Below are 22805 nucleotides of genomic sequence, written 5' to 3' on the forward strand. Positions count from 1 at the left end.
GGCCTGAAGGGGCTCCAGGAGAGCTGCAGAGGGACTGGGGACAAGGATGGAGGGACAGGAGCCAGGGAATGGCTCCCACTGCCAGAGGGCAGGGATGGGTGGGACATTGGGAATTGGGAATTCCTGGCTGGGCTGGGATTGCCAGAGCAGCTGGGGCTGCTCCTGGATCCCTGGCAGTGCCCAAGGCCAGGCTGGAGCAGCCTCAGACAGGGGAAGTGTCCCTGCCCATGGAACTGGACAGACTGTAAAGTCCCTTCCAACCCAAACCATTCCAAGATTCCCTGAATTTGGCACAAAACCTCCTCAGTGGGCCCCAGAAAACCTCTCAGTGTTTTCCCTGCCACAGACATCAAAGTTCTGAGGGGGCGTTTTCCCACATCCCTCTGTCTCCCCACAGGGCTGGGCTGCAAAACCCAACCCCGGTGGCTGCGTTGGAATGCAAAGCCCAATGAAATCCTCTGCTCCTCTCAGCTTCGTTAGCAGGGCTAATTAAGAGGAGCCAATCAAAATCCCCTTTGCAAAACACACATTAACAAATTGGGAGGTGTAAAAGCAGCCGTAAAAACCAGCTGTGAGGGGTTCCAAAGGGAGAGCAGGGAATGCAGATCCCACAGAGCTCAGCTGAGTTTAGGAATTTCTGCTGATTTATGTCCCGACAGCTGAGTTGGAGCTTTCAGTTGTGAAGCCTGTGGCTTTCAAACCACGACAATCCCAGCTCTGAAAACGCTTTGATTCCACCCAAAACAACAGCGGGGAAAGCACTGGGAGAGGAGGAATCCCATAAATTGAAATGCTTGTGGGGATGGAGGAGACTGAGGGGCTGAAGGGGTCAGGCAGCAGCTCCAGGGGTGGCGATGCCTTGAGAGGCTGCCCTGGAGCAGAGGCTGGGCAGAGTTCCAGAATAAAGCAGGGATTGATCCAAGGATCTCCTCCATGGCTGCACCTCGGGCAGCAGCAGAGCCCAGCCAGGGCTGCCCCCAGGATGAACCCAAATGGCCCCAAAATGCACGAGCGCTGCCGGGGTCTCTCCCTGGGCTCAGCTCTGCTCCATGTGCACATTGCAGTTCAGTGGCCAACCCCACTGCAGCCCCTGCAGTCCCACCCTGCTTGTTTTTCTCTCTGCAGCCCACGGGCTTTGTGCTCCTGGGCTGGGATTGGGATCATTTGTCCTTGGTGCCCAGCTGGAGCAGGAATTGTTTTGTGTCCCTGCTCTGTGCACAGAGCTCAGCAACCCTTCCTGTGAAGCTCAGAACTGCACACCAAAGCAGCACAGAGCCTGAAACACGGAAAAGATAAACCTGAGGATCAGTGGGAGATCCCAGTTTTCCTGGCTCAGCTCTCCTTCCCTTTGGAGCTGGGTGGGATGAGGGGTCTGGCTGTGGTCAGGGTGACAAGGAGGGACAGAGCTGCAAAGGATCAAATAAGAACTCCCGATCCAAACCCCAAGCAGTGATGCTCAGGGCTGGAATCTGCACCACGGGATGCTCCTGCTCCACATCCTCCCAAAAACATTGGGAATGTGAAATTTGGTTGGGATTTGGAGTCTCCTATTCCTGGTAGAGCCCTAAACCAGGATAAAAGGGAGGGAGGATGGAGAGGAGGAAAAGCCATCCCAGAAACTCCAGGGACAACAAACACTTGGGGCAGCAGCTCCAGGGCTGGGAAATCCCAGTTTTCCTGGCTCAGCTCTCCTTCCCTCTGGAGATGGGTGGGATGAGAGGTCTGAGCAAAGGATCCCCTTTGGCTGGGAATAAAATCTCCAAATCCTCATATTTCATTCCCTACAAAAACACTGATTGAATCATTTTTATATCCCACCATGAACATTCCTGAGTGTGCTTTTTCCAAGAGATCTTTGGGAACTGGGAGGAATTTGGCCAGGCCAAGACCAGGAGCTCCTCTCCTGCCAGAGGGATTCAGGGATTCCCCTCTGTATCCACGCAGAGAATTCCAGCCTGCCTGAGGAGGTTTGGGATGGTTTTCGTCCCTTTTTGGCTCATGAATAATGGAGTGACAAGGGTGTGACAAGCGGTGACAAAGGAGGGTGGCAGGGGCAGGCAGGATCCCATCAAATTCCCACCCCTCCGACAGCTTCGGGCTCTTCATCTGCCAAGGACAGGGAAATATAAACTGGGAGAAGCAGCCTTGAATATAAAATATAAAAAATAAAATATATAATTATAAAATGTAGAATATATAAAAAAATCTTGGGTAGGAGCAAGGGCATCCTAAACAGGATTTTTTACATGGAAGGACAATTTAGCAATCCTTAGGGATTAATAAACATTTCCACTTTCTTTCCTTCCCAATTTATGTGCCGTTAAGGCCCCTTAAAGGCCAAAATTCCTGATTTTCACTGATTTTTCACTGTGTTAAAACCATTCCTTCCCACAGAACTCCTACGGCCCATTTAGATTCACCAAAAGGTGTTTTTTCCCACATCTGGAGATTTGGAAAATGGCCATTTTTGGGATCAGAATCAAATCCAGGCTTGGAGAATTTACATCCTTAAAATAATTGTGGATTTGAGCAGGTGAAAACAGGATATTCCTCTAATAAGAACGATAATTCCAAATATCCCAGACAGGATCACTGCAGTCCCAGCTGGTGAATTCCTGGCTGCACACTCCACCATGAGAAGGAATTTTCCACAATCCCAGAGCTGCAAAATCCATGGATTCATCAGGCAGCTCCTGCCTGGAGCTCCATCCATCGCTGTGGATGTTCCAGGTTTATTTTGGGAAAAGATCCAATCCTTGATGAGCTGTTTGTTCTCCTGCTCCCTGCCTGATGTCAGCCCAACAGCACAAAATGAGATTTGGGGATGCAGGCTATTGGATTATGGGATGGGATATCCAATTATTCTTGGAATATTATGGCATTCCTGGCGTGGGAGATGAAAGGTGGAACTCAGGCTTCAAACAAACACAGACTGATCCCAAAGCCAGGCAGCTCCGTGAATTAAATCCAGTAGGATGTGGAGCAGTTCCATGTGGATTGATTTGGATCCCAAAAGTCAGAGCCAGATCTGGTGGGAACAGCCTTGGAGCAGGTTGGATCCATATCCAACCCCATGGGAATCCATGGAAATCCAGAGGAATAAACTGTTTTAATGATTTAGGGTCTGTCCTTTTGAAACCTTTGTGTGGATCCTGGTGGTTTTTCCTTGGGGAAAACCCACTGGGAACAGCCTTGGAGCTGTTATCCCACTGGGCAGGTTGGATACATATCCAACCCCATGGAAATTCATGGAAAACCATAGGAATCACCTGTTTTAATGATTTAGGATCTGTCCTTTTGAACCTTTGTGTAGCTCCTGATGGTTTTTTCTTTGGAGAAATCCATAGAAATCCATAGGAATCATCTGATGGTTTTTCCTTGGAGAAAACAGATTGGGAACAGCCTTGGAGCTGTTATCCCACTGGGCAGGTTGGAACCATATCCAACCCTGCAGAAATCCATGGAATTCCACAGGAATCATCTGTTTTAATGACTTAGAATCTGTTCTTTTGAACCTTTGTGTAGATCCTGGTGGTTTTTCCTTGGAGAAAACCCATTGGGAACAGCCTTGGAGCTGTTATCCCGTTGGGCAGGCTGGATATATATCCAACCCCAAGGAAATCCATGGAAATCCATAGAAATCCATAGGAATAAACTGTTTTAATGATTTAGGGTCTGTCCTTTTGAAACCTTTGTGTGGATCCTGGTGGTTTTTCCTTAGGGAAAACCCACTGGGAACAGCCTTGGAGCTGTTATCCCACTGGGCAGGTTGGATCCATATCCAACCCCATGGAAATCCATGGAAATCCACAAGAATCATCTGTTTTAATGATGTAGGATCTGTCCTTTTGAACCTTTGTGTGGCATTCTGATGTTTTTTTCCTTGGAGAAATCCATAGAAATCCATAGGAATCATCTGATGGTTTTTCCTTAGGGAAAACCCACTGGGAACAGCCTTGGAGCTGTTATCCCACTGGGCAGGTTGGATCCATATCCAACCCCATGGAAATCCATGGAAATCCACAGGAATCATCTGTTTTAATGATTTAGGGTCTGTCCTTTTGAACCTTTGTGTGGTTCCTAATAGTTTTTCCTTGGAGAAAACCTCCCCCACCAGCTGTTTGCCTGCCCTGGGATTCCTGGGAATTCCCTGTGGAATCTGCTCCCTGGTAATTCCACAGCTCCTTAAACTGCTGGACTGGGGCTCAAAATGAGCCAGAAAATCCTGGCATTCCCAGGGATGGGCTCCATCGGGAAGTGATCCCAGCTCAGTCATGGATGTTCCCCATCCAGGGAGAAGAATTTGGCCAAACCAAACCATTCCACAGGGCAGATTTAAGCAGGGAAGAGCCTGGAAGTCTTTCCCACTCTCCACAGGGAGGAATTTTTCAGAATTTCCCCACACCAGGGGAAAATCCTCCTTCCAGGGTCTTGTCTTTTGGCTCATCCCGAGAAGAAACATCCTTGGGATGCCATCCCAGTGCCAGCCCTCGATGAGAACTGAGTTTTCCAACACCACATTAAAGCTTCCCAAGTGAGAAAATTCCCCCCTCCCATCCATTCTGCCGAGCAGATTTGGGAGAGCCTGCTGAGGAGCCAAGTCAAAATATTGGGAATTCTGCATTCTGTGGCCTCCTCCTGCTGCCAGACTCGTGAGAGGGAGGTGTCAAACACGGCGTCTGCCTGCGGAGATTCATCCCAGAATCCACTGGGATCCCTTAATACAAGGAAAACCCTTTGTGGGGAGGAGGAGTCGGGAGGAGTGAAGCGCAGCACGGCTTTTTCTGCACATTTCAGCCACAGACTCTTTGTTTTATCCACGTTTTTATGAATTCCTCAAATATTCCCCTGGCCAGGGCCCACAAAGCAAACAATAATATTGGGATTTCTTGCTGTTTTCCCCTAAAACTCACCTGTTTTTTAGATAACCAGATGTTGTTCCCTGTGCCATTGCTTGGAGAACAAAGTGCACACTGAGAGCCCTGGCTTTGGAAAGTAATGGGAAATGGGAAAGAATTAAGGAAAATCCTGATGCCTCAGGTTGATCTTTTCCATGTTTCAGGCTCTGTGCTGCTTTGGTGTGCAGTTCTGAGCTTCACATGAAGGGTTGCTGAGCTCTGTGCACAGAGCAGGGACACAAAACAATTCCTGCTCCAGCTGGGCACCAAGGACAAATGATCCCAATCCCAGCCCAGGAGCACAAAGCCCGTGGGCTGCAGAGAGAAAAACAAGCAGGGTGGGACTGCAGGGGCTGCAGTGGGGTTGGCCACTGAACTGCAATGTGCACATGGAGCAGAGCTGAGCCCAGGGAGAGACCCCGGCAGCGCTCGTGCATTTTGGGGCCATTTGGGTTCATCCTGGGGGCAGCCCTGGCTGGGCTCTGCTGCTGCCCGAGGTGCAGCCATGGAGGAGATCCTTGGATCAATCCCTGCTTTATTCTGGAACTCTGCTCCAGAGCAGCCTCAATCCCCTCTGGAGATCCTTTCCTGCAGGTAAAACCACTTGTGGAGATGGGGGAATATTTGAGGAGCCAGCACATTAGGGAAAATCCTTTTCCCTTCCTCCCAAAGGCCCTGCCCAGTTAATTCCTGGGGCTCCAGGCTATCCCAGCAGGATTTGAAGCCCTAATGATGCTCTAAATTTCCCTTTCCCGGAGCAAGGACAGCCTGTGGAGCAGGCAGGGATCGCTGCCCTTTGGAAATGCATTCCTGAACCTGCTCCTGGCATCAATCATCCCTCTGCAGCACGGCCTGACCTCCTCCCCATCCCAAATCCCTCCCCAAATCCCTCCTGCGGGTCAAACATGGGCTGGGCTAGAGATTGATGGCAATTAAAACGTCTCTTATAATTTATATCGTTCCCATCATGGACAGAGCAGGAATGGTTGGGGATTGGAGCCCCTCGGTGCCCAGGGCTGAGCTCTCTTGGAACATCTGGGAGAAACCTTCGGGGCATGGGCTTGGCTGGCTCTGAAAATAGAGAAAATGGTAATAAAAGTCAAGGTTAGCCCCCAAAAATGGATAAAAAATAAATTTAAACGAAAATATTCGGGTCTGGGGGAGTAAAGAAGGGAAAATTTTGCTTTTTTTCCCCCATTTCTTTCCAGGATGTTTGGCACAATTTAAAGAGGATCTGCTTAGATGCAAATGAAGGATAAGGGAATGATCACCTGTTAATTACTGATCACCGAGCCCTGTGATTAACTCAGTCCCTGGGTGAGCTGCTCCTCTCTGTGATCCCAGAGAATTCCAAAAGCATAATTTCCCATCTCAGAAAACTCCGCCGGATGAAACAGGAGACACAAAGAGGTGATCCCAGGAGGGAAAATTCCCGTGTTTTGATGGAATTCCACCTTTAATCGATCCATCCTCTGCTGTTAAACCCGGGGTGCTGCAAAACTTGTGGGGAATGGATGTGGAAAAAGAGCTTTTCCAACCCAAATCGTGATCCCAGAGTGCTCAGCTCTCCAGGAGTTTTTTGGGCTCCGCTTAGATGTGGGCAGAAAGAAAAAGAGGAAGATGTCCCTGGTGTGTCCCGGCATCCCAAACCCACAGCAAATCAAATCCCACTCCTGCCTTTTCCAGCTCCCTGACCTGCTGCTGCACTTGTCTCCCTCAGGAAAAACGGGGAAAAAAACCTTTCCAAAGTCAGCCTATTATCCTGATCATATCAGAAAAATTGCACCCGACCCCATTAATATCCATTTTTTCCCGGGCAAGAATCCAAAAGCTGCCTTGAGGAAGAGTGGAGGGAGCAATTACCCCGTTCCCAATGATCCCTGATCCCGGGGGGCTCTGCTTTTCCTGCTTTTATGGCTGGGATAAGAGAACATTCCCCCCATCCCTGGGCCAGCAGAAATCCCTGAGCTCGGCCCTAAATCTCTGCGAAGGGAATTTTCCGAGCTGTCACCATCCCTCCCCTGGCTTTGAGCTGGTTTTCCTCGGTATTTTAATGAGTTCTCCGAGAGGGGAGAGAAAATAGAGGAGGAAAAACCGGGAAAAAGTGAGGGTGATGTCATCAGGCCCCACGTCTGGTTTTATTATCTCAAATATCAGCAGCTTGTTCAGCTGGGACGGTTTTATTTTAAATGTAAATAGAGAGGTGGAGGCAACACAAATATGAACACAGAAATATAAATACAGACATAAAAATACAGAGGTGGGGGCAGCACTGCCCCTTGGCCACAGTGGTAAATATTTTTTCAAGAGAAATGGGAATAAAAGGAGTGTAAAACCATATTTTGGTGTAAAACCTGGGAAAATTTGAATAAAAGGAGTGTAAAAGCTGTATTTTGACAGTAAAACCTGGAAGAAATGGGAATAAAAAGAGTGTAAAACCATATTTTGGTGTAAAACCTGGGAAAATTTGAATAAAAGGAGTGTAAAAGCTGTATTTTGACGGTAAAACCTGGGAGAAATGGGATAAAATGAGTGTAAAACTATATTTTGGTGGTAAAATCTGGCAGAAATTGAATAAAAGGAGTGAAAAGCCATATTTTGGTGCAAAACCTGGGAGAAATGGGATAAAAGTAAGGTAAAACCACATTTTGGTGGTAAAACCTGGGAGAAATGGGAATAAAAGGAGAATAAAACCATATTTTGGTGGTAAACCTGGGAGAAATGCAACAAAAGGAGTGTAAAGCCATATTTTGGTGTAAAACCTGGGAGAAATGGGATAAAAGGAGTGTAAAACCATATTTTGGTGGTAAAACAGTCTCCAGCCAGAGAGTTTGGGTTATTTTTTGGGAATTAATATGATTTTCCCAGCACAGGTTCAGGTGTGGGGGGAAAGGGGGATGTGGGTGATTAAAGCTTTGGCTGTGGGGTTTTGCTGCTGAGGATCCCTGCTCTGCTCACGGAATTTGGGTCAGAAATGGGAAAAAAGAGCCATAAATTCCTATATTCCTGGGGGTGGAGCCAATTCCCGCTTGGGTGGTGCAACAGGAGGTTTTTAGGAGCTTCTTTGGGGATTCTGAGATAATAAAGCCAAATGAAAACATCCCAAATTAATTTCCCTTTATGATCTCAGAGCTGGGGGTGTTTGTGCAGCAGGCAGGGAAACCCCAAATCCTATCAGAGGATACATGGGGTGGATTCATTTATTTATTCATTATTCATTTCTCTTTCTTTCTTTCTTTCTTTCTTTCTTTCTTTCTTTCTTTCTTTCTTTCTTTCTTTCTTTCTTTCTTTCTTTCTTTCTTTCTTTCTTCCTTCCTTCCTTCCTTCCTTCCTTCCTTCCTTCCTTCCTTCCTTCCTTCCTTCCTTCCTTCCTTCCTTCCTTCCTTCCTTCCTTCCTTCCTTCCTTCCTTCTCGTTCTATAATATTATATATAGTATATAAAAATAATATATACAGAAATATATAAATATACAATATAAAAATATAAATTTATTATCTTAATATAAAACATATTATCAATATATAAACTATATGTTCTATATAATATAGATGAAATATATTATTTCTATATTATATTTTAATTTGTATATTATATCAATTATATTAAATACATAATATATTACATTATATTACATTACATTACATTATATTATATTATATTATATTATATTATATTATATTATATTATATTATATTATATTATATTATATTATATTATATTATATTATATTATATTATATTATATTATATTATATTATATTATATTATATTATATTATATTATATTATATTATATTATATACTGGTATTGATCAGAATTTCTGGTATTGATCAGCCCCCCAAAGCTCAGCATCCTTTTACACCAGACCCTTCCCTCTGATCCTCCAGCAGGAATCCAGCTGACAAGCTCTTGCAGCTGTTTCTTTGGGAAAAAGGAGGAAATTGGGGTTTAAAACTCAGCTCCTCGTGGCCACGCTCAGGCTGGAGTGTCCGTGCTCGAATCCAAGAACTCATTCAGATCTCCTGGTGTTTTCCAAGCTTTTGGGAGCAGCTTGGAGATGGCTGGAAGCTGGGAAAGGGCTGGAAGTTGGGAAAGGGCTGGAAGTTGGGAAAGGGCTGGAAGCTGGGAAAGGGCTGGAAGTTGGGAAAGGGCTGGAAGTTGGGAAAGGGCTGGAAGCTGGGAAAGGGCTGGAAGTTGGGAAAGGGCTGGAAGCTGGGAAAGGGCTGGAAGCTGGGAAAGGGCTGGGAGCTGGGAAAGGGCTGGAAGCTGGGAAAGGGCTGGGAGTTGGGAAAGGGCTGGAAGTTGGGAAAGGGCTGGAAGATTGGAAAGGGCTGGAAGATTGGAAAGGGCTGGAAGCTGGGAAAGGGCTGGAAGTTGGGAAAGGGCTGGAAGTTGGGAAAGGGCTGGAAGCTGGGAAAGGGCTGGAAGTTGGGAAAGGGCTGGAAGCTGGGAAAGGGCTGGAAGCTGGGAAAGGGCTGGGAGCTGGGAAAGGGCTGGAAGCTGGGAAAGGGCTGGAAGCTGGGAAAGGGCTGGAAGCTGGGAAAGGGCTGGGAGCTGGGAAAGGGCTGTCCCAGGGCATCTCCGTCCTGCTCTGGTGCCGATTTATGCCCAGAGCCCTCTTGGGTCAGAGCAAGGAGCTGCTAAAATCCAGCTCCAAGCTGTCCCTTCCCTTGGATCCCATCCAGGGAGAGGCAAACTAGCTCCTCCATCCCATCCCAAAGGACAGTGACCTCCTCAGCCTCGATTACATAAAAAATTCCATGGAAAAACAATTGGAGCTCTTCCAGGGAGAGCTGCTTCATGAATATGGTAAGAACCAAGCTGAGGGAATGAGTCCTTTAATGAATGAATCCTTTAACCTTGGGATAAAGCTTCGGAAGTGTTGGTGCACGGATAAACCCTAAAATAAACCCTAAAATTCCTATAAAGTAAACCCCAAAGGCTGCCTAAGGCTGTTGATAAGGCTGAGCTTAGTGGGGAGAAGGGGAAAAAACTGCATTAATTCCAGTTACTCTTTAATTATCCACAACAAATCCCAAATCCCAGGTTCTTTCCTCAGCTTCTGTCCCCTCCTGGACTGAGGGATAAACAGGACAAATGGGGATAGTTTTAGGAGTTCTGTAGCTGTTTGAGGTCTTTTGGGATAACTTCTCCTGCCCAGTGTCAGAATGGGGCCGTTGAGGTTTTCCCAGTTTGAGGGTTAATATGCCATTCCAGCCATGCTGTAGGGTGGCAATCCACTGGTTTCTGCCGGATCCTAAATAATTTGGGATCAGGCTCACATGGAAAAGACCGTGAAAGTGTTTGGGAAGCCATTTGAGTCACCGAGAACTGTGGGATCTGTGAGAGATCCAAATTTGGGATGCCCTGAGGAGTTTTTGTATCCATGCCAGGGCACCAAATCCATCTAAAAAAAAGGAATTAACTTTTTTTTTTTTGGGGGGGGGGGGGAAGAAAAAAAAAACAGGTGAAATTTGGTGTCTGTGGGGCATTTTGTGGTGGTGGAGGGCAATGGAGCCTGGTGAGGGAATTTTGGGGTGAGTGAAAAGCCAGGAATGGTTGGTAGGAAGCGACCCCAGGTGTGAATTCCAGGAATTGGAGCCTCAGGTGCTCCTAACAGAGAGATTTGACTTTTCTGTGCCCATCCAAAAGCAGAGATGTGAAGCTGGATGCTCCTGGAAGAGCAGAGCATGGAGCAGCCTGGGATGAAAGCTGGGCCATCCCAAGGCACCAGCTGTGGGATCTGATCCCTGCATGGATTTTGGATCCAGCCACTTCAGGGCTCCCTCTCCACCCCCGGGTGACTCTCAGGGATCTGTTTGGGTTTCCAGCCCGACTTTCCCAAGCCAAATCCAGCAGGATTCCCAGCCTGCTCCAGAGCATCACCCAGCACTGACTCAATCCCAAACCTTGGGATTATGGATTTGCCCCCGAATTCTCCCACAAGCCCAACCCCAAATCCATTTCCAAGGTCCACAGAGGCCCCTGGGATATTTTCTGGCATGCTGCATTTCTCTGCGCCGCATTTCACCTCCATGCTCCACGGAATTCCTTAATTTTTCCCATTTTTCCAGAACCAACCCTCTATTAGTTTGCTTTTGGCTCTGCCTCTAATCACTTCTGTTGCTAATTAGCATCCAGTCCCATCCATGGATACTTTTCCACTCATCCCTGAACCCCACGGGCTGTTTTTCACACATTCCACGGAAGGATAACCCAGGAAGCAGATGCAGGGTGTGTGGTGTGAGATGCCAGCCTGAATTCCACGTGGGAACGGGTCAGGAATGATTTATATCCCCCTCCGTTCCTAAACGACCTTGCCGATGGCACCCATCCATTTTCCAGCGCTAAACTGCGGGAGACAAAACATTCCAGGCGGATGTGCTTCACGTGCTGTGCCAAACACGTGTTAAAAACCCAACTACAAGACAATTTTCCAATTAATGAATTCCCTGGATGGCTGGGAATGCGGCAGGAAAACGCTGCACAGAGCAGATGTCGGGCCCTCGGGAAGAAAATTCCTGCAATTCCTGCTCCGTAGACGAATTTCCACAAGGATTTTGTGGATCCAGCCCGCGCGCCCTCGGGGTGGAATCAGGGCTGCTCTTCCCAGAGCTTGTCTTGGTTGCAGGGATGCTTTGGAGCGAGGTGGGGTTGGGTTTCCAGCGGGGTATTTATGGGGCGCAGCTGCCCCTCCCTCCCACAGAACCTTCACGGGTCTCCCACCCGGATTTCCTTCTGGTGTTCCAAGGTCAGGGATGAGCCCAAAGGCGGGGAAGGATTTTTGAGGGCGGTTTGAGGGGTTTTGTTGTGAGAACATTAAAATTTAACCTTTCTTTCTGCAGGACTTGTCCTCTCAGGGGGGATTGGGCCAATAATTATCATGGAATCATGGAATGGAGTTGGAAGTGACCCAAAGGATCATCGAGTCCTGCACAGGACAACCCCAAAATCCCACCCTGTGCCTGAGGGCCTTGTCCAAATGCTCCAAGGATATTCCTGGATCTTAGGGAGGTGGGGGGAGACCCAGAGCTGCTGCAGATGGTACCAACCTCTCATCCCACTCTAATTCCTTCCCCTTGTCACCCATCCCTCCCCACATCCACATTTCTCCCTGTGATCCACATCCAAAGCTCTTCCTGATATTTAAAGCAGCTTTTTCTCAACCTCCTCCTTGCTAATTCCCCGTCTAATTTTAGTCCTCATCCATAATGGGAGCTTTTCTCTGCTTCTTCCATGTGTCACCACCACATTTTTCCTTTTGCCACCGGCTCCTATTTACATCTGTGTTTGGAAGAGAATTGAAGCAAAACTTATGGCCAAACCCAAACTATTCTATAGAATCTGGAGATGCTTCCCAGTGTGGAGAGTTGCCCAGGAAAAGAGCTTTAAATAAAATCCCAAAAAAAAGCAGAAGATGCATCCAACTGCTGCTCAAATCCATGAGCTGGGTGTTTTGGCAGGGCTGAAAGAGCTGACAGTCAGCAAGTCAGGAAAGGATTTAATTCCATTTAATTAGAAAAATATTAAAAATAAGAGTGTATGAAAAGATTAAATTCAACATTCAAATATTTTTTCACGCTCTCCCAAACAGAAGAGCCCCAGATCGTGAACGCTGTGATGAAATAACATTTCTGAAGTTTAGGAAGAAGAAGGAAGATGTTGCACAACAACATCTTCCGATGTCGCAACGGGATCCCCACCCAAGGCCGGGGGAAGTGGGCACCCAGCCAGCCCCGTGGGCTGCATTCCCTGCCCAGCTTTTCCAGCAAATAAACGGAGTTCACTCAGCTTTGACCTTAACTCACTCTTTAATTTTTTTTTTTTTTTAATAGGAAGTCTCGGAATGGTCCAACTGGCAGGTCAGCGAAACATCGCGCAGCTGGAGGCTGCCCTGACAGAGTTATGGATTGCAGATGTTGCCTGGGAGCTGCTGGGGTTCTGAGCAGGGCCAGGAGTCCCTGGGGGGGCTGTGGAGCTGCTTCCCCAGCCTTTGGGAAGCCGGGCTTGTTTTCCACTCCACACGAACTTTTAACCATTTGGGGTTTGCTCTGTGTGCTGGAGTGACAGAAAGCAGAAAAGGAAAAGATCCAGATCCTGCTCCATCTCTCCTCAGGAGGAATTTCCCCATGGAAAGGGTGGTGAGGGATTGGCACTGCCCAGGGAGGTTTGGAGTGCCCATCCCTGGAGGTGTCCAAGGAATGGCTGGGTGTGGCACTGGTGACAAGGTGGGGATTGGGGCCAGCTGGGACTCGATGACCTCGGAGGGCTTTTCCAAGCTCAGTGCTCCTGGGATTCTCCATGCACACATGGGGAGTCCCACAGAAACGTGGCTCCAGGGCTTGGACATCCCCCCAGCAGTGGTGGCACCTCAGAACTTGGTGTCAACATCCTTGGTCATCAGGGGCTAGAGAAAGCCAGAGGCTGGAAATTATTTAATTTGTTGGGATTATTGTAATTGACAGCATTCCAGGTGTAAGGATAAAATGGACAATGCAAAATACTGACTTTGGGTGAAATAATCCTGATATCAGGCAACTGAAAGTACAGAGATCCTTAAATCAGCTCTAGGAAACTGCTGGAGGTCCAGCCTTTGAGCCAAGCCTAGTTAAGCTGAGCTCTGTAGGTTTTCCACTCCACATTTATTCTCCAGAGAGCAGAGGTGCTCTTATCTCCATGGCCTTGGCCGTAATTCCATAGGGAAAATGTTCTATTGGAAGTTGTGCTGCTGCTTCTTCTTCTTCTTCTTCTACTTCTTCTTCTCCTCCTTCTTCTCCTTCTTATTAATTTTTGTTATTTTTCTGTACAAATGCCATTTATTACTCTGCCCATTTTATCCCCAGAAGCCAGATTTGATTTATGGAGATGAGTTTGTGTGGAGAAAGCCTCTAAGCACCTCCACGGATGAATTCCCCTGGATGCATTCGCCTCTCTTGCACCTTCTGACCGCTCTCCTTAATTTTTATTGTGGCTTTTTTAGCTGATTTAATCTGTAAAATGTGAGGATTCATTAATAATTTTGGGATCTTTAGAGCTGGTGGACGCCATGAACATGGGGACCTCAGCCTGAAGAAGGGAAGGTCAACAAGGGATGAAGATCCTCCTGCAGGGCTGTGGTGGAGTTGAGTTCCCTGGATCTGTTCGGCTGCCAGGAGCCCCAGAGTGGTGGGAATGACTCTGGATATTTTTCCAGGCTGTTCTCCATGCACGGCTGTCAGCCTGTGAGGATTTGGGACCATCCTGTGTCTCCTGGGATGGGGATGTGGGGCCAGGACGGGTGCGTGGCCTGAGGGAATGAGTCTCCCAGGAATCCTTTTCTTCCAGGTTGTCCAAGAGCTCCACGACACACAACTCCTTTTATTCCCCTCCAACCTCCCTCCCCAGACCTCACATCACTTCCCCCCTTGCCAAGCAGCCAAGAGAAGACCTAAAGTTTACATTTTTCAAGGGAGCACTAAAATCAACAATTTCCAGTGCTCTTCTTACCCAGAGACCCCGTCAGGAAGACTGAGGGATAGGAACTCCTGCCATTCCCGCCTGCGTGGGCTGGAATCTGGGATAATGAGGTGTTCACACTTCAGCAAAGCTGGGGGAAGGTGTCAGATCCCTCTTCCACAGCTGGGCTGGAGTGAGGGTGTGAGGGAACATTAAAGGCTCGGAATGGAAAACAATAACAAACAGAGAAGGGGAGAGAAACCACGTTGTTAAAAAAAGAGAAAGGGAATAAAAAAGAAAAGCGGTGGGTGGGTGTGAAGGCTCAGAGCTGTGTTTAGGGGATGCTGATGATTGTCCCAAACAATCCCCCTTCCACGGGGGCTCTTAGAGGCTGTGCACTCCAGGGAGGAGTTTCCCTCAACTTGTTTTGGAACCCAAACCTCCCAGACCAGGTGTGGTGAACGAAGAACACAGAAAACTGGGATTAATTTTTTTCTAGAGATGTTGAGATGCTGCTCTGGGCACCCTGTGCCAGAACTCCCCACCTTCCCAGCCAGGAATTCCTGCCCAATATCCCATATCCATTCCCTGGCTCCTGTCCCTCCATCCTTGTCCCCAGTCCCTCTGCAGCTCTCCTGGAGCCCCTTCAGGCCCTGCCAGGGGCTCTGAGCTCTGCCTGGAGCCTTCCCTTCTCCAGGGGAACATTCCCAGCTCTCCCAGCCTGGCTCCAGAGGGTTCCAGTCCTGCAGCAGCTCCATGGCTCCTCTGGATCTCCCCAGGAGCTCCAGGTTGTTCCTGTGCTGGGATCCCTGAGCTGGGGCAGCTCTGCAGGTGAGGTCTCACCTGAGGGGGGCAGAGGGGCAGAACCCCTCCTTTCCTGCTGCCCACACTGGGATCAGCCCAGGATTTGGGGGATTCGGGGTGCCAGAGGACACAGCTGGGACGTGTCCTGGGATGGATGGAGGGGATGAGCAGGAATTGCCCCACCTGGAGCTCCTGGTGCTGGCAGAGCCAGGACAGCCCTGCCTGGGAGGAGCAGGGAAGGTGCAGCAGCCTAGAGCAAAGAAAAACATTTATTAAGAAATATTATAACTGTAAACCACCCAGACACAAAGAAAGGATTTTTTTTTCCTTTTTTTTTTACTTGTTTTCCTTTAAGTTCTCTCCAGTTGGCCCGGAGACCCCTGGCAGCAGCTGGAAACCGGAGAGGTTTGGAGCCTGAGAGGCACATGAGCCCCAGACTGTTTGATTGCTCAAACATTTCTCAAAGATTAGCTCTGTCAAAGCGAGCACCAGGGAGGATGGATCACGTGGCTGGAGCTCAGCCCTGTCCAGGCTGCTCGGAGAAAGGCAGACTCCAAAGGGGTGAGGGGATGGACACGAGCTGGAGCTGCAGTGTCACACGGGAGAGCTTCCCACGTAGATGAGCAACAAAATCCAGGCAGGCACTTGCCCCATCCAAAAAAAAAAAAACCCTGGCTCAAGGCGTCACAGAGATGAGCCAGATGTTTCTCTGGTTCAAAAGGACATTAAACCACTATTTTTACCCTAAAAAAAAAAAAAAATGGAGCAGCTTAGAGGAGCCATCCATTTTGTCAGCGCTGTTTGCAGAACCCAGGGGTTAAAGTTATGAAGAGGGAAAAAAAACCAACCCAGTTTGATGGTGATCTTGAGTCCATCTGACTGTGCTGCTTGCTGCTCTCATTTATTTTTAAATCCTGAGCCCTTGGAGCTGCTGCTCGTGCCCAGAGCCTGCTGGAGGTTCAGTCCCTGTGAGCTTTGCAGGTCCTGCTCCAGAGGGCAGGGCCAGATTTGGCACATCCTGAGGGATCCATGAGGGATTCCCTGCTCCATTCCAGGCTGCTTGAGCATTACAAACAATCACAGAATATCCTGAGCTGGAAAAGACCCACAGGATCATGGATCCAGCCCCTGGCCCTGCACAGACACCCCAAAACCCCACCCTGGGCACCCCTGGCAGCGCTGGCCAAACCCTCCTGGAGCTCTTGGGAATGTGCCCATTCCCTGGGGAGCCTGGGCAGTGCCAGCACCCTCTGGGGGAAAAAATCTTTCACCTAAACTCTGGCCTAAACCTCCCATGGCACAGCTGGCAAACTTCTCCTTAAGGGAAAAGCCATCACAAACTGGTTTGGATGGGCACAAGTAGGAAACCCTTGCCAAGGGGGTTCAGGATCCACCCCAAGCACCCATCCACCTTTCCCAGCACATTCCAAGCCCTCTGTTGTTGTTTGTGATGCACTTCAGTCTAATTAAGCCCAGTTTAAAAATAGCACAGCTCTTCCTTTGCTCCTCCAGGCCCAGCCTGGGAGGTTTTTTCCAGGGCCACGTGTAAGAGCGATCTGCTTTGCCTGGCTTTTATTTATAGCTGCTGTTTGCTACTGGCTGCTTCTCAGTCCCAGGCAGAACCAGGAATTACCCCTAGGAAAGGGAAGAAAACACAGGCAGGGTGGGTTTAACCCAGATGCTTGCCCAGCGTCAGGGTCAGAGGCAGAGGATGATCCTGGCACGGGCACAGAGCATCATCTGGGTCACCATGACCTTATTTCCCAGCTCATTTTCTGCCCAAACCTCATCAGAGGTGAAAATTCTTCTAATTTCTCTAATTTTCCTATTTTTAAAAATTGTTGTAATGTATATAATTTTTATTTTAATTTTTTTCCTATTTTTTCTGATTTTTCCAAGTCAGAAGCTCTGATAGAAATGGGTCCAGGAAGTTTGACCAGGGGTAAACCAACCCTGGATTTTGTACAAACAACTTTGAAAATACCTTTACACACCTTTATTTAAAACCAGATTCTCTTTAAATCTGAGCTGCTACCTTTGGAGGAAAGATCAGTGATCCCAGATGCAGAGGAGAGATAAAACATTATTCTTTACACTGAAATAATCATTATTTGGGGATTGACATGAAAGGAGAGAAGTGATTTGCCCAAATTCTGGGTCTTTGGGAATCTTGTGGAGAGGGCATTCACAGGGGGGTTCAAGACATGAATTCATTGCTGTTGTGTTGATCTGCTCAATTAAAAAAAACCACAAATTATTTGTTTTCATCCTACAGCTGTGGCCAGATGTTATGCAGAGAGGAAGAGGAAGAACCTCTTCCTTTCCCAGCCAGAAATTTAATTCCATGTCCCATGGGATATCCAGGGATTCATTCCCTCACTGTCACCCAAAATCATCCCCTGAACAGCCCCATGTCTTTGATCCTATGGAGTGACCCCAAAAAACCCCAAATTCCAACTGGGACTTAAATTTCTGGGTGATTACATAAATAACTGAATTACATCACCTCATGCCCCAGCTTAGCTAGAGAGAATTCTAGCAGAAAAGGAAATTAAATAGGTTAAGGGTGCAGCTTTTCCTGGGATGGGATGTTGGGAAAAGCTGCCTCGTGGGAAGCAGGGCATGCAGGAAAGGGAGGGACAGGATTTGGGAGGGAAAATAGGAATTAAACATGGAAGGATTCTCGGTGTTGTCCCATGCAGGTGGGAGAGTTGGATTCAATCCTTGTGGGATCCAATTCAGGACATTCCAGGATTCTGTGATTTAAAGAGTACGTGAAGGGCAAAATACAGAAGACACATCTTGAGGGATGGGATTCATTTTAATAATAATAATTTTTAAAATTTAATAATAATAAAAATATTATTCTGCTCTGAAGATTTTTCTCTTAGAAAGTGAGTGATTATCCCACCTTCTGGAAGTAAAGATACAAGTAAAAATTCAAGTATTAGAAATAATTCAACTACCCACAATTTCTCTAAAGACAGAACATTACAAAACTTCTCTAAAGACAGAACATGGGGCAGCCTTTCCTTGGGAAACATGGGATCATCCATGTCCTGTATCCCAGCACTCAGAGGCAGCTCAGCCAAAAAATCCTTTCTGGTCTTTAAGATGCTGCAAAAATTCACATTTCCCCTTGTGTTCAGACAAAGGCCTGCCAAAAGGAACTCAAAAGCAACATCTGTCGTTTGAAACAGAATTATTTAGGCCCCAGAGCTGACCTGAATAGGCAGAGCCCAGATCTGTATTTGGGACGGGAGTTTTTTCAAGGCCAGGCTGGGATTTGGGGCCGGCCCCAGGGAGAAGCTCCAGTTAATTCCGAGGGCTCCTCCTGGCCCTGCTCACACGTCATTCCCACGTTGGCTCTGCACAGATCTTTTCATGCAGGATGAAAGGAGAGCAAAGAGCTCTATATTTACAGAGCTGGTAGAAATGAGTGCTCTCACAGCTGCTGCAGAGACCTACATTCCTGCAGGCTGGGCATGGAGCGGAGCAGAGCCTGGATCCACGGGCAGGAATGATGGAATATCCTCCTGAGATCCATCCTCACACCATTCCTGAAATCCACACGAGGAATTTCCTGGGGAAAATGGCACCAAAACTAACCAAATCCCCCCTGAGCTGCCCTGGGCCAGCCTGAGGCCGTTCCCTCTGCTCCTGTCCCTGTTCCCTGGGAGCAGAGCCCGACCCCCCGGCTGTGCCCTCCTGGCAGGGAATTCCAGAGAGGGAAAAGATCCCTGGGGATCCTCCTGTGCTCCAGGATGAGCCCCTTCCCAGCTCCCTCAGGGATTCCCCAGCCCCTTCCCGGCTCCCTCAGGGATTCCCCAGCCCCTTCCCGGCTCCCTCAGGGATTCTGCAGCCCCTTCCCGGCTCCCTCAGGGATTCCCCAGCCCCTTCCCGGCTCCCTCAGGGATTCCCCAGCCCCTTCCCGGCTCCCTCAGGGATTCCCCAGCCCCTTCCCGGCTCCCTCAGGGATTCCCCAGCCCCTTCCCGGCTCCCTCAGGGATTCTGCAGCCCCTTCCCGGCTCCCTCAGGGATTCTGCAGCCCCTTCCCGGCTCCCTCAGGGATTCCCCAGCCCCTTCCCAGCTCTGTTCCCTTCAGGGTCTCTCCTGCCATGAGGGGAAAATCAAAAAGTGGGAGAAAACGTGAGGGAAAAAGAAAGTGAGGGGAGTCTGAGGAAGGATTTGATGCAGAGCTTTTCCCTTCTGGATCCTCTTTTGCTCCACCCCGAGCCCCTTCCCATCTCCCTCAGCTGATCCTGGTGCTCCAACCCCTTCCCCAGCTCCATTCCTCCCTGGACACAAATCCTGCCATGGATATTCACGATAAAATTCTTTTACTGAGTGGTGAAGGCATCAGAGTCGTGATCCTGAGGAAGGTGATGGTGTCTGGGCAGCAGGGTTTGGTTACAAGGGGTTGGAATTGGTGTGAAATCTTCCCTGGAAAACCATCCCGAGGGGCTGCAGGGATGTCAATCCCAAGTCCCAACCTCCAGCTGGCACAACTATTTTTTCTGTGTGAAAAAATAACAATTCCATAATATAACCACTTTAAGTGCAAGACATTGTGCTGGAAAACAAAACAAAAAAAAAATCCCCCAAAAAACAAACAAACAAAACAAACACCCCAAAACCAAAACAAAACAAACAAAAGAAACCCCACAAACCAAACCCACTCATTCCAGGGGAACAGCCAAAACAATTATTAGCACAATTCTCCAGCCCCTTCCCCAGCTCCGTTCCCTTCCCTGGACTCGCTCCAGCCCCTCAATGTCTCTGTAGTCTTGTCTTGTTTCCATATGGGAAAATCCTGTGAAGCACTGCTCTTTACAAGGTACTTCACTGCTTCTGGGAATTAAATCCCAATTATTTTAGTTGCTCTTATCTGTCCTGCTTGGTGCTTGGCAAATCCCAGCCCAGTCCTGTGGCACTGGCAGGCGAAAAACAAAAGATGCTTTAATGATGATCCAGCCCAGTGTGAGGCAGGGAGCAACAGAGAGCTGCAGGAATTGTTGTTATTTGTCTAATGAAGGTTGGAAAATAGCTGGAAGTATCCAAATAGGAGGAATTTACGACTGGGATTTGCCTCTTTGGCTGGCAGAACCTCTCCCAGATATTTCAGCCTTGCTGAGTGCAGGCTGTGATTCACCCTGGAGGAAATGATGGATTTCAGGCCACCCTGCGCATTTCCCTTGATCCTTTTTGGATCATTTGGACAAACCATTATTCCCTATTCTTTGTTTTGGCCGGGTTAAGGCAAAAAAAACAAAACAGGTGATTGAATCATTTCCCCTTATCTCCAAATTATCCCAGCAGAAACTCGCCCAAAACTGTCTTGGGAATGACTTAGTGCATCCAGTTATTGTGCTCAGGGAGCCTGTGGGTGGCTATTTCAGTACATCCAGGGCTTTTTTTCCCCTATAATTCTCCTTTTCAAACATTTTACAAGCGCTCCAGAGCGGGGAGGTTCCCAGCCTCCCACTGGTTTTGCAAGAGCCCAGCCAGAGCCAGAGGGTTTCTATTTGCAGGGGCTCCAATAATACTTGATTTGAAGGAGCACGAGGCTGCCTCGTTCTCCAGGAGAGGAGAAAAACTGGCAGCCAATAATGGGGAAAGGTGGGAAAAGCTGGCTGGTGCTGTACAGGCAGGGAAAGGTGTTTCAGAGCTGTCAGAAAATCACTGCCTGGGCCTTATCTTCAACCCCAGGGAGGGAGGGAAATGTCACCCGGGGCATCAGGAGAGGGAGAACTCCTCTTTGATGATTCCTGCTTTTCTTTCTCCTGTGTTTCTGAAGGGTTGGAGCATTTTCCCTGCAGAGCAGCTCATGGCATCTCTGGGTGAACCTCGGTGACACCCACAAAAGGCAATGTGCCTGTGATGGGGAGAAAACTGGGAAAATGAGAGACTGGGAATTCCCCCTGGAGCAGCTGTGTGTTCTCTTCTTATTTCAATTTAAAATCTCATTTGGAGGCTGCCCTCCCCTTTGCTTTTCCTTCATTTCTCCATAATTTTCTCCACACTCCTCCCAGCTGATTTGTGCCACCCCATGTTCCAAACCCTTTCCAAGCACTTCCCAAGCTCTGCAATTGTATCCCTCAACTTTTGGAATCCTTCCCGTGTCCCTTTTCAAGCAGTTCCTCTGTGCATCCCTTTCCTGTCACCTGAAGCTTTCCCACCCCACTGAAAAATCCCATTAGAATTCCTGCCTTCCTTGCAGGGCTTTAAGCTCTGAGTTTAAATTATTTTTCCCCAATAACGACCTAATCCTTTCTCTTATCAGCACGGCAGATTAATTTTCCCAAGCACGGTTGGTACCTTGTCTTCCCCCTAATTAGACAGAGACAAATTTTGCTCCTGGATGAGCACAGGCTTGGAATTAGCAGCAGGGAAAGCCCCAAAGTAAAGCCCTGCCTTGGAGAGCATCTTCCTCCCATCCCAGCTGGCTCAGCCAAGGCAAACACAGAGCACATTGTGTGTCAACTCCAAATATACTCATCGCTCCAGCTGGGATTTAGGGACACTTCCCAAACATTCTCGAGCAGCAACGGGATGTGTCAGCTGGAGCCAGTGCCTGTCAAAGCCTCCCTTCCACCCCGGGCCAACCTGCTGGGCCAGGGATGTTTCCAGGGCAGGAGGAGCAGAAATCACCCCCCAAATAATTCAAGGAGCTTCTGCATTTCAGTTGCACAGTTGGAATTGGAGCTTGCAGAGTCCTCGCAGTTTGGTTATGACCTGAAGGTGTTGTTTGTTCCAGTTGTCCTCACACTTTTTCCATGAATTTGCCTTAATTGCTCTTATTTCCATTAACAGCTTAATGATCGTTATCATTATTCAGTCCCAGCCCCAAGGGATGGCACCAGCAGGGATAAACTTTGTGCCAATGCAGCCCCGGGAGCTTGAAATACTTGGGAAATGCAAACTCTTTGTATTTCCCTGGAATAATATCCCTGCACATAAAAGCATAAACACAGAACTCTCACTCCAGGAATTAATTCCTTTAAAGCCTCATTCACCTGAAAGCCCAGACCAGCCATATCAGACTTGCTCTGTCTTACCCAGCCTTGAGAGGAAATTCATTTCATTTTTAAATCCCGCCTTTGGATGAGACCAGAAATTATTCCAAAGCCTCTAGTAAACATTTCCCAATGTCTTCCTGGGGAAATACTGAGGGACCCCGAGGCCAAACTCCCTCCTGCTTTATCCCTGTGTGCATTGGGCCCAGCTCAGACAGCTGCCTCAGAAATTCCTCGGCTGAAATTTGTGCCCCCTGCTTCCCACGGGACCTGGTTTGGATCACAGGGATGATTCCATGTCCTGGAAGAATGAATTCACCTGCTGGGAGAAGGTTTGGATTCCCTGGGTGATCAGTGACCACCCTGTGTTCAGCCAATCCTACAAATACCCCCACTAATTAACATCCCAATTAACACCCTCCTTATTCTTAATGAGCACTCAATCCCTTTATCTCCTCTTTTTTTCCCACTTTAAGTGACCCTGTGGATGTGGATCACGCCCCAGAACACACAGAGCAAAACCCGCAGCCAGCAGTGTGGAGAAATTAATATCTTAATCTCATAAAGATTTTTAAATATTAACTTAAGCTGCTGAGGATGGATTATGGACTCAGAAACCAATCACCATTTCCCCCTAAATAACTGTTAAATA

General features: G+C 48.1%; 1 long non-coding RNA gene across 1 annotated transcript; it reads right to left on the reverse strand.

Annotated features, from left to right (window-relative positions):
* Nucleotides 1–18324: 18324 nt before the first annotated feature.
* On the reverse strand, nt 18325–21866 carry LOC135308396 (uncharacterized). The gene is made up of 2 exons (XR_010368832.1): nt 19482–21866; nt 18325–18697 (listed from the first exon to the last, which is right to left on the reverse strand). It is a non-coding gene; the product is annotated as an uncharacterized LOC135308396 (long non-coding RNA).
* Nucleotides 21867–22805: the final 939 nt, after the last annotated feature.

The sequence above is a fragment of the Passer domesticus genome, chromosome 10 (assembly GCF_036417665.1).
Source record: "Passer domesticus isolate bPasDom1 chromosome 10, bPasDom1.hap1, whole genome shotgun sequence".
NCBI lineage: Eukaryota > Metazoa > Chordata > Aves > Passeriformes > Passeridae > Passer > Passer domesticus.